Source organism: Tenebrio molitor, chromosome 1, assembly GCF_963966145.1.
Source record: "Tenebrio molitor chromosome 1, icTenMoli1.1, whole genome shotgun sequence".
Classification (NCBI taxonomy): Eukaryota; Metazoa; Arthropoda; class Insecta; order Coleoptera; family Tenebrionidae; genus Tenebrio; species Tenebrio molitor.
The window spans coordinates 36,172,545-36,190,040 of record NC_091046.1 but is presented as its reverse complement, the minus strand read 5'-3'; the positions used below and the strand labels follow the sequence as shown (position 1 = coordinate 36,190,040).

Here is a 17,496-nt window from a genome sequence, read left to right as displayed (position 1 = left end):
AATTGGGGAGTTCTTCCAATAGTTAAAATTGACAGACGTATTTCAGATACACCTGTATACTCGTAACTACGATCAGAAAGTTCCGTTCCCTCTAATATTTACTTACTTACTAAATGGAGCACTAAAACTTAGACTCTTAATATTTTCCTCGATCCTCACTGTGAGGGTGATTAAATTCTGGACTCCATCATTTGACTATGTTACAGCGTACTCCCCTAATGTTGTTTTCATGTTGTCATAAATTCCGCTATGAATTATTCCTTCTTTTGCAGATATATACAAATCATCGCTCTGCTCTCTATACGCTCCATTTTTCTTAGACAGTGCAAAGTATCGCTGTGAAATAGGAAGTGAATATAAAGTTGATATTTTGCATTCATAACTTATAATATACATATTTCAAAATGTCAAAAAATTGAAGTAATAATTTTTCAGATTATTAAAATTATTTGCTTCACCTGCCAAATTTGAATTTTTTAATCAATCAGGAATTGAAAGAAAATCACAAATCCATACAATCACATTATTATATCGTTAAATGCTCTCTTCCTGCGATAAATGCCCTCTTCCTGTTTTATTACTCAGCAACAAAACGAAAACGGAATACATTAATTAGTTTAAAAAGTTTCCTTGTGTTTTGTGTTTTTTAAAATAATAAAATAATCTATGCAAATATCCTGCGACCTTCTCATTTTTTCGAGATACATTTTTATTGTAATACACGCAAGCTATTTTTTACTTTAAGGAAATCGAACTAACTGACAATCATTGTTAAAATTCAATTTACAAAATGTTACCGTGCAGTTAGTTTTCGCGTTGTTGCTAAGTAAGAAAGCTTTCGTGTAAAATAAAAACTTATCAATAAATTTATAAAGCCTTGATAAAGATTTTCTTGATTTAACAATAAAAGGTTGTAGCCAGATTTTCAATTTTCACATCCGAAAATCTATGAAGTATCATTATCCACGAGAATAATGATTCTTTTTTGGTGCTAAGTAGTACTTTGTCGTATCAAGAACAAATTTGGTTGACCAGTATAATAATTACAGAAGTACCTACATTCTTTCTTTTGAAGTTTGAAATTATTATTTTAGTGCAAATCATGTACATATCTATTGTGTAATAGTGTTCGCATTTATTTGTAATTATGCGTATCTGATGAGATTCTCTTAAATGTTTTATAATTTAATTTTAAAATGCTGTGCGTTAGATGCTTCACTTTATTTTATTTGGTCCATTAATAATTTACATAGATTGTGTATAAATATTTATATTCTTGTTGTTTTATCCACACTTTTTTCATTGTTTTTATTAGAGTGCTTTGAAGTTTTTTCCTCTCATTTTAGTATTAATATTTCATAATATGTACCTTTTCTTTTTAAGATTTATTCATTTGGACCAACATTTCCTTCATCATGTCACTGTCATACAGTTGCTTGCTAAAACTAGGTATGTATTTTGTTTTCTTTCAATTAAGCTAATTTCTAGACAAAGAAACTCACAATATTAACACCTAATTTAAATGTTTGGAATATTTCTGTATACATTAACATTACCACTTACGCTCAGTCGGTAACTGCTAAATTAAGACATGCATTTTTAAAAAGCTTTTCACCTGTTGAAGAGCGGAAAAGAAGTGCCACAAAGTTATATAAGTATTATTTTAGCACTCCACAATTCGACAAATTAGATTGTTTGTTTTCGATAAATATTTTCTTACCCAATAAAAAGCTGTTCCAATAAATTACGTCCAATTATCTACGATCGTGTTTACCACATATTTGCTCTAAAATTATATCCCAAAGGTGCGATTAAAATTATATTTCGGGCAGATGTATAAATGTGACATGTTTCGCGTTTGAACTGGTGGACAAATAAATATCATTTTCGACCGAAATAAATTAATAATGGTGCGTAACGAAATGAACGGCGGCGAATTAAAGCGAACACAATTCCACCAGAATTCACGTTTCGCGCGTTTCATGGGCACATTCTTCGCAATGGTAAATACCGACATGATGGACAATGTAATGCGCGTGTTTCAGGATTTCAGCGTCGGCTGAAGAACGCGGAACTGCTTAGGGCAGTGGCGCTGAAAACGCCGGCCGGTCTGGTTTGGCAGCGTCGACGCGTGTCCTGGTTGTCCTTCCGTTTCGTCTTTCGCAACTCTATCCGAAGCAGTCGGTCCTCCACGTGCGGCTCTATTGTAATCTGATCGACTTCCGTTCGGCTGAATATGGCACAATAGAAATAATTTATTTCGTCCAATCAGACAGAGGTGAGTCTTCATTTAAATATTTCATCTGAGGCTTTATTATTAACCTTCCACACCCAAAGGCTCGCGCAATTTCTGTTTACGGCAATTTAACGACAAACGAAACTTTGAAGTTTGTCGCGAATTTTTTAAATCTTCACTCCTCTAAATTATTCATAGACGTGGAAGTTTGACAACGACTCTCTTTAGCCAAGGACTCGTCTGGGTCCTTAATTAGGCTGGAGCCGAATGTGCAATGGAAAGTTTTCTTTTATGGAACAATGACGATTTTTTGCAGTTTTATGAATTGAATAATAAAACAACGAAACTTTAAGGGAACAAAAATCTCTGTAGAGAGGATCCGCTCGAGACGTTCTAAATGCACCAAGAACTTGTGCAAAAAGTAAGCTTTTATTTGTTACTGGAGACAAAGAAACACCATCACCTTGGAAATTGTTCCCTTTTATCCTTCTCATCCCGGTTTAACTTAATTTTTTACTTAATCAACTCGAAATTTTTGCACGTCTCTTTAATTGTAATTGCGTTTACTTTGTTAATAAAGTTTGATTACCAAACTAAATTTCACCTTTATAACAACAATTTTGCTTCCAGTTGAGTGGTGCGAAGGCGTTGCTAATTTATCCCAATAAAAACTTCCCCACCTTTTAACTACCCCAATACTCACGTGATGGATTTAGGAATATGATGCACATATCCGCCCTTTTCACATTTGAAATCTAACCATAAAATCGATTTCGTTATCCGTGAAAATTTCCGAACTCTTTGGCGATTATATTAAGTGATGACTCGTGTTCAGCAGTTTATAATGCTTGCAGCAACTTTATGGCTGCCAGGAGCTCGCATGGTTCGTTGCCCTATCTTATTTAAGCGTTTTAATGCCTTCTGGAGAACCAACAAAGCGCTGAATAATTAGAAAAGGGTGAAATTAATAAGCAGGTTTCGACCAAGAGAGAATTAAATTCCACACGGCGTGATCAGCTAATTCAATAAGAAATGCATGATTGTTTTCGTTACAATTAAGGACTTGTCGATCTTCCTTTCCCGAATGAAAAATTAATAATTTACGAAGCGGGCGTCCCTCATCTGATTTTCTATTTACACACTTACTTACACGAGTAAATTCGACGCAATTAAGTTTTAAACAAATATTTATGTACGCATTTCCAGGGTACAAATGCTGTCTGGAAAGACTTGGAATGTATGAAGTTGTAACAAATCATATTTTCACTTTCTCAAACACAACAAAAGCTACTATTAGTCGATATTACTTCGATTGTTAGATATTTCTAAAGAGAAATATGACAAAAAGTTTCACTATTAGGACGGAAGTTTAATAGATTTTTTGTTGTGGAAAGAATGCTTATTGAACAAGAGGGTGAAAGATACACAATATTTCCAACATAACGGCGAAAACCACACTATCCATAACAATATGTTGTGCATCTACAGCTCATTCTGGATCGCCTTGAGGTAGTTTCCAAAAACTTTGTTGTTTGTTCTCGGTTAAGGTGTCACTCACAGAAACTTGGCAGCTCTGTTTCGTTATCGGTCAGATATCGTTTTATTGTTTTATCAAGATGTTTAGAACTTTACTAAATTAATTAAGGGCGAAGTTTGCGATTTTGGAATGTGCATTGTATTATGTGGGAACTGATTAGACTTTAGTCGAGAAGCCGCAAAGCCTATTACTAATATAATTCCTTTCGGTTTTCTATTTTCGTTAAACGGGAAGTTGAGTATGATTATTGTTTAAGCCATCGGAGGGTTCATAAATGCATGGAAAGCCTACTAAAAGTTAACACCCCGGATATTTCGCTCTGGTTGATGTGCAGACGATTATAAACAAACATAAAGTTAAATGAAATGCAAACAATAAAACAACCAGAATGCTCCAGAACCACCCGGGATTAAAAGAAATCGGAGACAAATTAAAATTAAAATTTGGGCTACATCCAGGGGAATAAAATGCCGAAATCTGAATTTAGAATATCAGAAAAGTGAAAGTCATATTCATAATGGGTTAAGGCCCCGGGAGAATTCTTCTTGCGATAAATTAGCACACCCCTTTTCATCATCTTATTAGAAAGAAAATTTTTATTTTAACGTAAAATTTGGTGACCGAAATTTATTACAGTTAAAACAAGTCCAAACATTTAAAATTCGTTATTAAGTAAAAAATAACAATGCCTTTAGTGACATAGTTTTAGCAAAATTATAACTTTCGGTCAGTCCTAAAGTGTTCCTCTAGAAATCACTAAATTCTAGGTAGAGAAAGTACTACCTAGCTTAAATTATTTATTTATTTACCTTCAAGCAGTAACATTTTTTGGCCTGATATTATGCTCTAATTAATGTATTCTAGTGCATTTTGTAGTGTTGGGTTACGAGTCTACAATTTAAAATCTCCCAATATCTCGCTGGGCGAAGTATACAAATGTCGTACGGTGGGTAGATATTTTCCAGCGCTCCAACTAATCAAGCACTCGGTTTCGCCTCGAGCCTGAAACCTAGTTCTCCCGCTGTATTTCACCCTACCGTACTCTAATGTAAATAACTATTTTCTACTCCTCTTAAATAATACATTCATTAAAAGTATGTTTACAGTTTAGTAATACTATTTATTACCCACGGTCGTGAGTAATGATCCGTATCATAATTCGTGAGTCTGTTTTATTAAAAAGAAGTAATAAATTCATTCTATAATGTGATAAAATTTGTACGTCAATTTGTAAAAATATCGTATTCTACTTGCGTGTAATGACTATTAGTGACTCGAATGATTACAACTCCTGTGCGTTGCTATCATTTTGAAAACAATCAAATTTAAAAAAAATCCGATCCGTTGTGGATAAAATTATGTACACTTCTATTCAAAAAAGAAGCGTACACGTATTAAGCGCTACTGTAAATGGGACAATTAATTTAATCGTTTCCAAGAAAACGTGTTACTGGCATTTTGTATGTCAAATGTGTGAAAATTGCTTTTATAAACTCTATAAATCTTTAAATTGTAGTTGTTAAATTGCTGAGAGTTGCCTTTTTCTATAAATTTATTAATAAAAGTTTGAGTTCTGTTTGTAGTATTTGGTAATGCTTGTCTAATAAATACTTAAGGCAAAAAAATTACACACTTTAAAATCTCTGAAAAATACATCGATAGAATCCAGCTATCAGCAGATGTTTAGTTTCAGGTTTCTAAGTAACAACAATTAAAAGATAGGTTTACAATATTACAATTTAGCCAAAATTGGGCTCACTACTTGTACGCTTTTTTTCTGAATAGAACTGTACGTAGCACATGGAATACAACATTAGTATCGCAGTGTGTATACACAAACCTCTCGTGGCCTCGTTGTGCAAACTTCACATACGTGGAATAGATAATGATGTCTACATCCCAATTGTTGCGTAAATAACAACTATAATATGTATAGTATTTTTTTCCATACTCAAATGTAAATATTTGAAGATTTGAGATATTCGTCATGAATTTTTTGCGCATGGTGTAATTATGGTTTCTACAAATTACTAGAAATTTCAAATGCAAATTTTTCAATAATTATTTTACGTTCTAGTAGGACAGCGTAAATTTGAACGTCCCTTAAATATTTGTTTTACCTATTATTGTTTATTTAACCGCCAACGAAGACGGCTCCCGAAGAACATGAAAGACCTAAACAAACATAACTGGAAAATTATCTATTTTTTGTAAAAAAAAATGAAAGCGTCTACTTTGTTATCAGACTTATTTCCGACTGAAAACTTTCAGTAATTTGCATGTTATGGAATATTTTAAAATTACATTTTACTTTGTAATAAACGATATCACGTAGCGATTTAACAAGGAATGCACATAAAAATTCAATTTACTTGAAGCCGACTATCTTAAAATTGTTTATTAGATATTTATTCCATGTATCAATCCCTAAATTCTTGACAATAAAATTAAATGGATCTTTATACGACTTGAATGTAAATTTAATGTTTCTTCTCTAGCTTGAGTCTTTTATAGGAAAAAAGCTGCATAGGCGTTGGTAACTGAACGACGCGAAACTTTATCCTATAGTCTGTGCTGACATAAAATTTTATTATCATTCGGAAAATGTTCCATTTGGAGAAAATTAGCGATCATTATACACATATGTAGCTTTTCTTAGTTCCGAGCCTTTGTGCAATTTTTCTAAATTTGTCACTTGGAACGATGCTAATTTAGGAGTGAAATGTTCCTTCGACGCCTATGGCAAACGATCGAAAGCTTCAGATTGTCCGCACGTTGCAAGCGCACGACAATAAAGATTCATATAAATAAAAATAAATCTAAACAGCTAATGGCACTGTTCTTTTCTCGACCATGACTTATGTGCTCTCTAATATCGCAACAATTACACAGCCTTGTGACATTGTCAAGATACAGAGATACTTCTTGGAATATTTATTACAGTTCAAAATGTTCCTGAGTTTAATTATCACGGAATTAAATAGTCACGGTACCAGCTGTTAAGTGGCATGAAAAATTTTCAGCTCTTGCGTTTAGTTTTAAATTTCCTGAGACAGAGGTGCAAAGAAGTCGTTATAGTTAAGCGTTCTCTTTATAAAAAGTTGGTAAAGTTTGAACCATTTAACGCCGCTGTGAGGAGCTTAACAACTTTCTGTTAAACTCGTTTAAGTAATTTTATTGAATCACTTTGCGCCGTTTAAAACTCAACTCGTCTTTAACATACGCTTAAAATTGTCTTATCATGATTATCTTCAGATTTACGCGAAATATTATTTTTACAACCTTGCATTAAACAGACTTAATTAAATTATATAAATTAAATTGAGAAGATATGTTGAGATTGCCGCTTCTTGACAGAGCTCTCACTTAAACATTTAAAGGGGCTATAAAGGACCTTATCAATTTGGCACGGAACAAGCTCTATATTGGAATTGAAATTTTATTCACTATTTTGCTGCCATTTATCTCATTCAACGTAAAGAATAAAATATTATATTATCAATTATCATCTTTGTTACAATTAAATAATTTTTATAATTTTTTTTGTTAAGATATTGATTATAGCTTTGTGTTGGCATGGCTAAAATAGAAAATATCGTTTGAAAAGAAGGAGGAAGGAATGTCTGGTTCAAATCCCAAAAGGCTGTCAGTTCAATTTATTTGAACTATATTTTTTCCTTTTATAGTAAAAAATAATGGATAAGTTATTGATTTGACGTTCTATTTTCTTCTTTATTTTATAAATGGTACTTTTACTCATCATGCAAAAATTTGTCTAAATTTCAACTTTCACAACTTATGAAGAAACTACCTTGCATAGAAACAAATTTGTAGATATGGGCTGTTATAATTTACAATAATTATCCAGTAAGCACATATACGGGGTGTCGACGCAAAAAGTTCGTTGTTTAAACTTTTAAGCGATAACCATTTTGCACATTTAATTACATTAAAATTAGGACAATTTTTACTCCTAATGAAAAATTTTATTGTTTGTCAATGTTAATCATATTATTAAACATTTTTCTGTTTAAATAAGAATTTGAACACTTAATTCATTTATTTTCATTGCTTTAACTCGCCAACTTGATATTCAAAATCGAGAAAAATATTCTTTTTCCTTTTCACGCATACGATAATCAACCTGTCGTAATTGAAAATTTTCGAAACTAACGTGGCTACTTAAATATCGTATTGTTTTAAAATGAAATTATGAATCCATGGCGGCTTTGTTTTCAATAATGTTATTTGTCACAGTTGACATTTACGAAAAAGTTAAAATACGACGATTAAAATGTATTCGAACGATGAGAAAAAAGGAGATGATCCTGATCTATGGCGAATGTAATAAAAATGATTTTGCCTTTGCGCATTTATGCAGACAATAAACATTTTTTCAAAAACTCTTCATTTCTTCAAAATTTCTTTAACCAAGCGAATGACGTTTATGTGAAAATTTACGGAACTGCACAGCTAACCATGTTTTATGTTTTTTAAATCAAAATCAAATATTATCCGTTCACCTGACATCCGCACTGTCAGTGTCATTTTTTATCCAAATTGGTGGAATGTACATCAAAATTTCGACTTTTCTTTTGAGTGTACATTAAATCTAGTGATAAATAAATTACTACTGTCAGATAGAAATAAGTTGGGTTATAAACTGGTGTTTCAAATTATTTTATTTAACGCTATTTAAGGTATTGCATCTAAATATTCCTCAGAATAGAATTCCAATTCTGATTCTGAATCGGACGCGGCAAGAGAAATAATTGTTGGAGGAACATCAGCAATAGATAAATGACTCATATACTTTTCCAATGTGGCAACATTATTTTATGTAAATTAGCAAGTTAGTATAATAGGGATTTTAAATATTACCAACAGCTTGTCAACCTGACAGTGCGGATGTCAAGTGAACGGATAATATACACATTAACCTTGGAAATGTGTTTTGGGTTGCAATTTCAATTCCATCGGGCTCATTATTACCCGTGAAGTACCCTGTATGTATTATGGATGGCGAGTGAATTCAATGCTGTAAATAACAGAAATAATGCAACACAGAATTGTTAACTGTTATTTTGAGAATTCTACGTAGAACATCTGTTAAACGGCGAATCTCGCCTAAACCTTTAATATTGGACATTAAAAATACATATTTTTAAATGAAGTTTATGATTTAATGGGTCATAAAGAATGTGTGTACCTGACTTATAGAGTAGAGAATTTACTGCCGAATCTTCCCTACACAGGGAAAAGATAACTTTTATAACATTTCAAACCCCAGTAATAATTACGTACTGCTGCAATAAAACTGAAACAATAGGCGCTCATCTTTGCGTTTATGACAGTGCTACTAAGAGGATTCGGATATTTCTCCTGACTCCGGTTAACTTTGAATGAAATAAACAACGGCAATTCAACCATAACTCACAGGCAAGTAGTGATTCCAGTAGAAAAAAGTATTTCAGAATGTTACATTTAGTAGTAAATGAATACCTACAACATTTTACTGTTCTAATCGCTAGTACACTTTATTTTATTGCAGAAGTAAACAGCGAAGGTTTTAAATTTGGTCTAGGAATTATTGCTCTTATCTTCAACGAACTTTAAAATTTTTATTATATTTAGAAAGGGGACACGGCATCGAACCTCGATTTATTTAACATTATGGATATTTCGATCATAGGCAGAATATAGCCTAAGGGAGTCCGTTTCGGCTCAGGGACGCGAGGGTCGCGGTTCGATTCCGACCCAGGGCGAAAAAAAAAAATCTCGTGATTCGGAAGTCACGTTAAGCCATTGGTCCCGGTTCCCGGTCTATTGAGTTGCTCATCATGCCCCTCATAGATTTGTAAACCAGTCCTAGACTGTGAAACAAATTTATTTTAATTCCTTTGAAAGGATTATTTTTATACATATACTTTGCTGTAAGGCCACTTTTTATACGAAATCCATGCCAAAATTTGTTCTTACGACATTAGCAATTACAGACAAGCGATAAAGTATTGAAATTACAACGGAACTCAGCAATTCTCGTGCTCAAACTCATCTTGAACATTTTCAAAATCAGTATAAGAAATGCTATTCCCTATTTTTTAAACTTCAAAGCCAGATAGCTAAAAAAAAATCCTTCATAACCAATTACTTTTTATACTTACACATTTTTTATATTTAGTTTAATTCATTATTAATCTGAATTATTTCTATTGTACTATGAGTTTATAGTATTAATATGGTTATGTTCATATCTCTCAGAATAACATTTTTTATATTATATAGTTATTTAATAAACTAGTTTGTTAATGAAGGCGATTAAAAATAATCGAAACTGTTTAAAGCACGAACGAGTGTAGCGAGTGAGTGGCTTTAATAGTTGAGATTATTAATTGCCCATTAACAAAAGAGTTGATTACAAAATTTTTTCGTTGACCGCAAACTTTTTTTTTGGTGACAAATTTTAAAATTAAAGCCAAATCAAAACCAAAATACCTTCATTCTTTTTTTGTCTTCAGGGTAAGCTATTTTAAAATTTTTCTTTCACTTTTCCACAAAGAGTGTCAGAAGACGTCAACTCCATTCACATTCAATTTCACGTAAAAATCACGGTTGCTACGGAAACCTAGTTACCTTTGAAAAATATGACATGCGAATTATAACCAAAAATGTCGGTTTTTGAAAAAGTGAATTTGTAATTGTGCAGTTATGGAGCTATAAAATATAGAAAACCTTGCTGCACTACCTGCTGCAGTGTTGGTAAGTGCAAACAATGCATGTTCGAGGTTGTTTATACATTAAAATATCATCAAAATGTCAAAATCGCAAAAATCGTTGATTAATGAAAAATAGTGTATTAATGAGGTCCATTAATACACAATAATTTAGACAAAAGAATTCATTAATATTGAAATTAACAAGCGGTCAACGGAAAATTATATTAATCTCCTATTAGATAAATGTAGCCACATAATACAAAAGGATTAAAGTTATTGAAGCGGTATTAAGTTAAATTTGACATCTGAATTGCTATCGGTCTAGATTTAGAATTTGCGATAGTATTATTGATAGATACATATTTATAAACCTGATTTGATCATATATTAAAAGTTATCTTAAACCATCACCACAAAATTAATTCAAATACATATAACGTTACCGTACCAAGTAGGTAATTATGTAGCTATTGGTATAAATTTAATCAATATGTCAATGTGAGAAAATAATAAGAAACAAGTATCCTAAGTTGAACATAAAAAATTCATTCGGCATACTCTGAGTTTCAGGCGAGAAAGTAATATTTTACATGCATAGGTTACAAAATTGTTAAATACTCTTTCAATTATTCAAAACAATCAAGTAATTGTAAATATGATTACAAAACAACCTCACCTAAATAGTTTTATAAGGTCGAGATATTGGCACTGTTGTCTGTTCATGATAGAAAACGAAAAATAGAAAAATGTACTATGTAAGGTCAATAATGAAAAAATCTCGATCTAATAGGTAGGTACACTAAAAGAGACAACATTGTGCTAAATTCAAATATACAGGTGTCCCAAAATTACAGCATATCCTTAAAGGTGCGTCATCTAGAAGTGGCATGTCATTTTTTGTTGATTTTTTTTTGAATTTGTGAAGTGAGTGGAGTGCTCAAGAATCTAGCATAATGAACACTTTAAGTGACATTACAAACATCGAAAATAATACAGAGGTAATTTTTGTTCATGCATTAAATATTAATCTGTTGTTTGTGTTTAGCCATTTCCGAAAAAAGCTGGATATTTTAATTTCATTAGCCAGTTTTTTTCGGAAATTCGAAAATGTATTGTAGGTAGCATTTTTAATTCCGTCGGACACATTATCACTCGTGAAGTACATATTAATTAATATTAATATTAATTAATACATATTAACAAAACCTAATATATTACTTCTACTATACTGAAGTTTTCATTCGTCTTTCCAAAGTGCAAACATGCAAAATAATAATAAAACATCACGTGTACCTAAACCTGCTCTTTCCATTTTTTTTCATTTCGCGCCGGATCTATTTGTTGTAGCGTTGAGTGAACATTTTTAGTAACGTTTATGTCAAGCAATCTATGAGTGGACAGAGTATACCGGGTGATTCAGATTGGTATTCGCGTCCCTATATCTTTTTTATTTTAAGAAAAAAGTATAGCAAACCATATACAGGGTGTCCCAAAAATGGCGTACTAATGGTGCACTACGGTGTAGAAGAGATTACCGTAAACGTCAGAAAAATGTTAAAAAAATTCTATTGGACTTATTTGCTGATTTGGTGGTCTTTGAAAGTGGCACTTAACAGGTCAATTATTTTGAAATATATGTATGAAATTGTCTACCTCTCCTCGTACACATTATCACAAAGTACAAGATCACTCACTACCGATATCTAATCTTGCATAATAGAGAATTTAGAAGCTTTGGAAATCGAAAACATTATTTTAAATCCACTACGGTAACATTTCAAGGTAATGATGTACGAATATATCTTTGTTTACATTATATTACCGTTAATAATAATAATAAAAATAATTGATTTTTTTGTCGGAAACATTTTTTCTATATTTTTTTCATGTACATTTAAACATCCTCGGTACGGTAGTAAGTAGTTTGTACGCCATTTTTGGAACACCCTGTATATTTGTAAATCGCTTATAAAACTACAATAGATGACGTTGTCAAATCTTCTCTACGATGACATATGTCAAAGTTAAGACAGTCAACTTTTTTTTTAAATAGTACACTATACATTTCTTAGCCTATTCTTGTAAAACTTTTTTTTCTACATTTGAATGTGTAAAAAAAGTTGACACTTACATCAGAAAAAAATTGAGAAAAAAAATAAAATATGATTTAATTTATTCGAAAGTGTTATTTTCTAAAAAGAGCTTATTAGCCATGGAGACAATTGAATTTTGACATTAATAGCGTCCATTATGTTATAACCTACATTTAAATAAATAACGATGATAACATATGGCTTCGAAACCTAACTTCTTCCTGACTATACCGCTTTGAATGCATACACGATGAAAATATGTACTATTGGGGACACGGAAAACTGGGCAGATGTGTCATTCAGTTGTCAAAATTTCTAAACCATACCTTAGCTACTCATAACCAAGCTTAAGTTAATTTGACAGTTTTCTTTGAAAATATCAATCATAATGACAGTAAAGGTGCATTTACATTGACACTTTTTGAAATGACAATAACAGACTGCCGAGGATTCCATGTCCCTCATTGTACCTAGTTGAATTTTGATAGTGCATGAATGACATGATGAGTCTTAGGAATCGTATTCGAATTATTCGAATATTTAAATAGGTGACTATTAAAATTCGAATAAGTGTAAATTCTAATATTCGAATAAAATAAATTCAGGATGGATTGGGTTTTTCACGGTTAAATAATTTTATTTTTAAGTTACCCGACCAAAGGTAGGTAAGTTATTAATTGTGATCGGTCCAAAATTTCGAATTTCTAATTTCATCAAATCTTTACGTTTTGAGGTCCTCTGAACACGTTTATGAAGTTTTTAGAATGATGTCTGTCTGTGCGTCTGTCTGTGCGTCTGTCTGTGCGTCTGTCTGTTTGTCCCACTTTTCGTTCTCCCACGATTACTCAAAAACGCTTTGACCGATTGCTTTCAAATTTGACCAACACAAACTTACCCGTGATCTCTCGAGTTGAAAAGCTTTTGGTGTCAATCGGACCACGGGGGATGGAAGAGGGTGGGGGTAGGTCGAAAAAATTATAAGGGAACATGGAAATTTGACTTTACGGTTTGAAAGGGCATGTGTTTTTATGTCGGAAACGATGTTTACCATTTGCGGACTTTTCCAATATGGCGGACTTATGAAGTAATTTACGTCTTCATAGATCGACGGCGATAACTGTTGAAACTTTTAACAAAAAAATCTCGGATCTTGCCATTGGAAATAACTCTGTAATAGTGACCACCGAATAGAGTTTGGTGTCAATCCGACTACGAGGGGTGGAAGAGGGTGGGGGTTGCTCGAAAAAATAATGAGGTGACATGGAAATTTGACATTACCAGTTGAAAGGGCATGTGTTTTTATGTTGGAAATGATATTTACTATTTGCGAGAATTAGAAGACGACTTATGTGATTTAACACGGATAAGGTAGGTATCTCTGGTCAATTCAGATTGGTTTAAATTGATGTCGGGTAAGTTACTTGACCGGGTCTTCGACTCGGCTCCATCCCAATTTTTTAGCTATGTAATTCTTAAAATAGTGAGATGCAGGGAACCAACATAACGCGAATTTAGCATAGTAAATTCAGTATGGATTTGGTATTTCGTCCGAGTCTCAGTTTTCTGGCCGAGGCGCACCCGAGGCTGGAAAACAAACAAGGTCGAATAATTTTATTTTTTTGATACGTGGTAGTCTTGTAAATAGTGACATTCAAGGAACCAACATTATGCGAATTTACAAATGTTTGGCTAACTAGCTCTTTTTAGAATATAACGCTTTCGAATAAATTAAATCATATTTTATTTTTTTTTCTCGATTTTTTTCTGATGTATGTGTCAACTTTTTTTTACACATTCAAATGTAGAAAAAAAAGCTTTACAAGAATAGGCTAAGAAATGTATAGTGTACTGTTTAAAAAAAAAGTTTACTATCTTAAACTTTGACATATGTCATCGTAGAGAAGATTTGACAACATCATCTATTGTAGTTTCACAAGCGATTTACAAATATATATGATTTGCTATACTTTTTTATTAAAACAAAAAAGATGTAGGGGCGCGAATACCAATCTGAATCACCCGGTATATGTATCCTTTGAAGTAGAAAATTCATTCAAAACAACTATTGGCTCAAAATGCAAGTATTAAAAATTCATGTACGGAAATGTTTGTAATTGAGCTTGGATGGTAAATTAGACTTAAATTTCATCTTCTAATTTGTCAATTTTTTTCCCATTTCTATTTAACAGTTCATGCATAATACATAAAGGGTGTTTTTTAAAATTTGGCGTCGAAGTAGGCGTTGCAGAGTCGATTGAGATCGCACCACTCGTGTAAAAGCCTAAGATTTAAACAGCTGATCCGTGATCCGTAACCTGTATAGTGCGTTCACAATCGACACTTCAACGCCTACTTCGACGCCAAATTTTAAAAAACACCCGTTATATATAGTTCAAAACTGTTTATTCATAGAACATTTAAATATCCTCCAGAAATCCAACATGTTGCGGCAAAACTTTTTTCAATGCTATTACTTTTGAAATTTTTAATGTTATATGAGGCCATTCTAAACTGAAATGTTATAAATTTAAAAGTAACTTTCTACCCGTTTCAAAATAAGTTTCGTTGACTTGACACGTCGGACTTAATTGCCTATCACCACAAGTTCTGTTCAAAAAGACCATTAACATGCCCACACGTTCACTCTAAGCACACGTCGTTCGCAGTGACAACCATTTTAACTAAAAAAATATTATTGGCAAACTTTAATAAAAATCCCAGAAACGATCGCAGGGGAGTATATTTTGTGCCAACATTAAAAGAAATATTTTACTTTATTGTGAGAGCTTTCAATAAATATGTATGTCTTTTGATGAAAAACATGGATTTTATCTTTAAAAAAAGTCAATTTGTCGATGAGTCTCTAGTACAAAGAAGTCTTTTCATTAAATATATGTTAATAGGATTTTTCCCTTAAGCTAATATTGAAGCGATTTAAAAAAAGTCAATGAAATGAATCGCGTAATATTTTCGACGGTTTATTGACATAAACTTTCCTAAATACATACTCGAAAGATATATTTAGATTTTTATTTATTCAGATATTTCCAACACATTTATAGAGATCTAATTAGGAAGTAGCGAATTTTGCATCGCATCTTCCCGTCGTATTTTTAGCCAGCGATTTTATTAAAAAAAATTTTTTTACGGCAAACCGTAATAAGTGATGAAGTAGGTAATATAAGTGCGCTGGACATCAGTAAATTTTCATGTCTAATAAAGCAACCATAAAAGCGTTGACAAATAAATATAAATCATTAAGCTTTACAGCGAGCTCGCCGTAATTAATGCAACTAATGCCTGTTGTAAATTTGGGAATTACGCCCTTATTACAAAAATTTCCGGTTTTAAAGCCGCCTCTTCAACCTGAGCGTACTTGAATTTTGTAACAGGTGCTCCAAGTTAATTAGGGGTTGTAGTACCTGTCAGTTTTGCTGGTTACGCCAATTAAGTAATTATTTATTTTCGTGACGCGTGCATGTCGACTAATTTTTCGGAACGGTTAGATAAGCGCGAAATTTCATTATAATTAATATTCGCAGATGATTCGGCTGAGGAGAGAGCTAATGCTTTGTCGATAACATCTAATCGAAGTTATCACGCTCTCATGACGCCGTCCGTTCTCATTTTAGGTCAAATACAAAAAAGGCACAAGAAAAATAAATCTATTGCCAATTTAGAAAAATAATTCAACAGAAACCAAACAAATACGTTTTTGAGCCAGCGCACGCAAAAATTTAAAGCAATAAATTTCTAACCAAAATCAGGGCAGCACATGCAGCTTCCTCCTGCTGGTCGTTTTTGCGATTGAATTATTCCGGCTTGCCATTTTGGAATTTATGGTTTGATTTGCCTAATGTTAAATATTGACTCTGTTGATTAAAATTTCGGTTAATATTGCACATTAGAGTGTAATGATTCGATTACATTTTGGCGGTTGTGAAAGTTTAATATAAGGTTTTTTCATAACCCTTGTCAAGGCAATAAAGGACTTTATGATGTTTCTTTAATAACCGTTGCCGACATATTCATTAAGTGGATGGATATCTGGTTAATTCAGTGAGTAAACAATTGCTAATCTTCATTTCAAATTCCGACCGGCATTAACTAAATGATGGTTTTTTGCGGTTTTAGTAATAACGTGTAAATGCATTATAATAAAAAAAAGTTTTGACGGGATTAATCAAATATTTACTCTATGATTAAATGAAGAGTATAATGTTTTCCCTTTATTCGTTCACAAACGAGATTTATTTTAGTGGACACTTGGAAGTGCAATTACAGTGACGACCGACTGTTATTTACTTGCTTTTTTAATCAATTAATTATTACTGTACTTAAAAATAAATAACTATTAAAATACAAACTTTTGTTATAAAAATAATAGTTTTTTTACATGATTAATTAATGTAGTGTAAAAACAATTTGAAGTAATTACTCAAGTTCTCCAGCTATTCGGATATCCCATATTCGTTCCAACTCTATTATTTCAGCAATTGCCGAATATGCATGTACAGTTACGGCCACGGAATTTCGTCAGTTATTTTACTGTCAATTCGAAAAAACTTGTGTACCCTAAGCTTTATTGTCATTATGACTGACATTCAAAATTGTTGTGACAGAAATTCTGTCACGCACAATAAAAATCAAAATGCCACCAGTAACGTTTTTGAGTGACAAACTGACATTTGTGCTAAAAATTACAATGTGGGCTTAGAAATATACGTATAAAACCTGTTTTACAGGTAATGTCAGTTGAATGACAACGACTGACGAAATTCCGTGGCCGTGACTGTACTATTGCAATTATTAAATTTGAACATCATTTTTCTGTCATATAAAAAAAAACCTCTAAATCATGCTTTATTGAAATTGTCACACATGAATGATGAAATTGTTGTCAAATTTATCTAC

General features: G+C 32.3%; 1 protein-coding gene across 1 annotated transcript in view; it reads left to right on the top strand.

Moving 5' to 3' along the window:
• The first annotated feature begins 1,659 nt into the window (after nucleotides 1–1,659).
• Nucleotides 1,660–17,496, top strand: part of LOC138124832 (probable G-protein coupled receptor B0563.6) — a 134,285-nt gene continuing 118,448 nt past the window's right edge. Inside the window, exon 1 of the mRNA XM_069040014.1 lies at nucleotides 1,660–2,278. The gene's annotated coding sequence lies outside the window, so the exon portion shown is untranslated. The remainder of the gene's footprint in view (nucleotides 2,279–17,496) is intronic.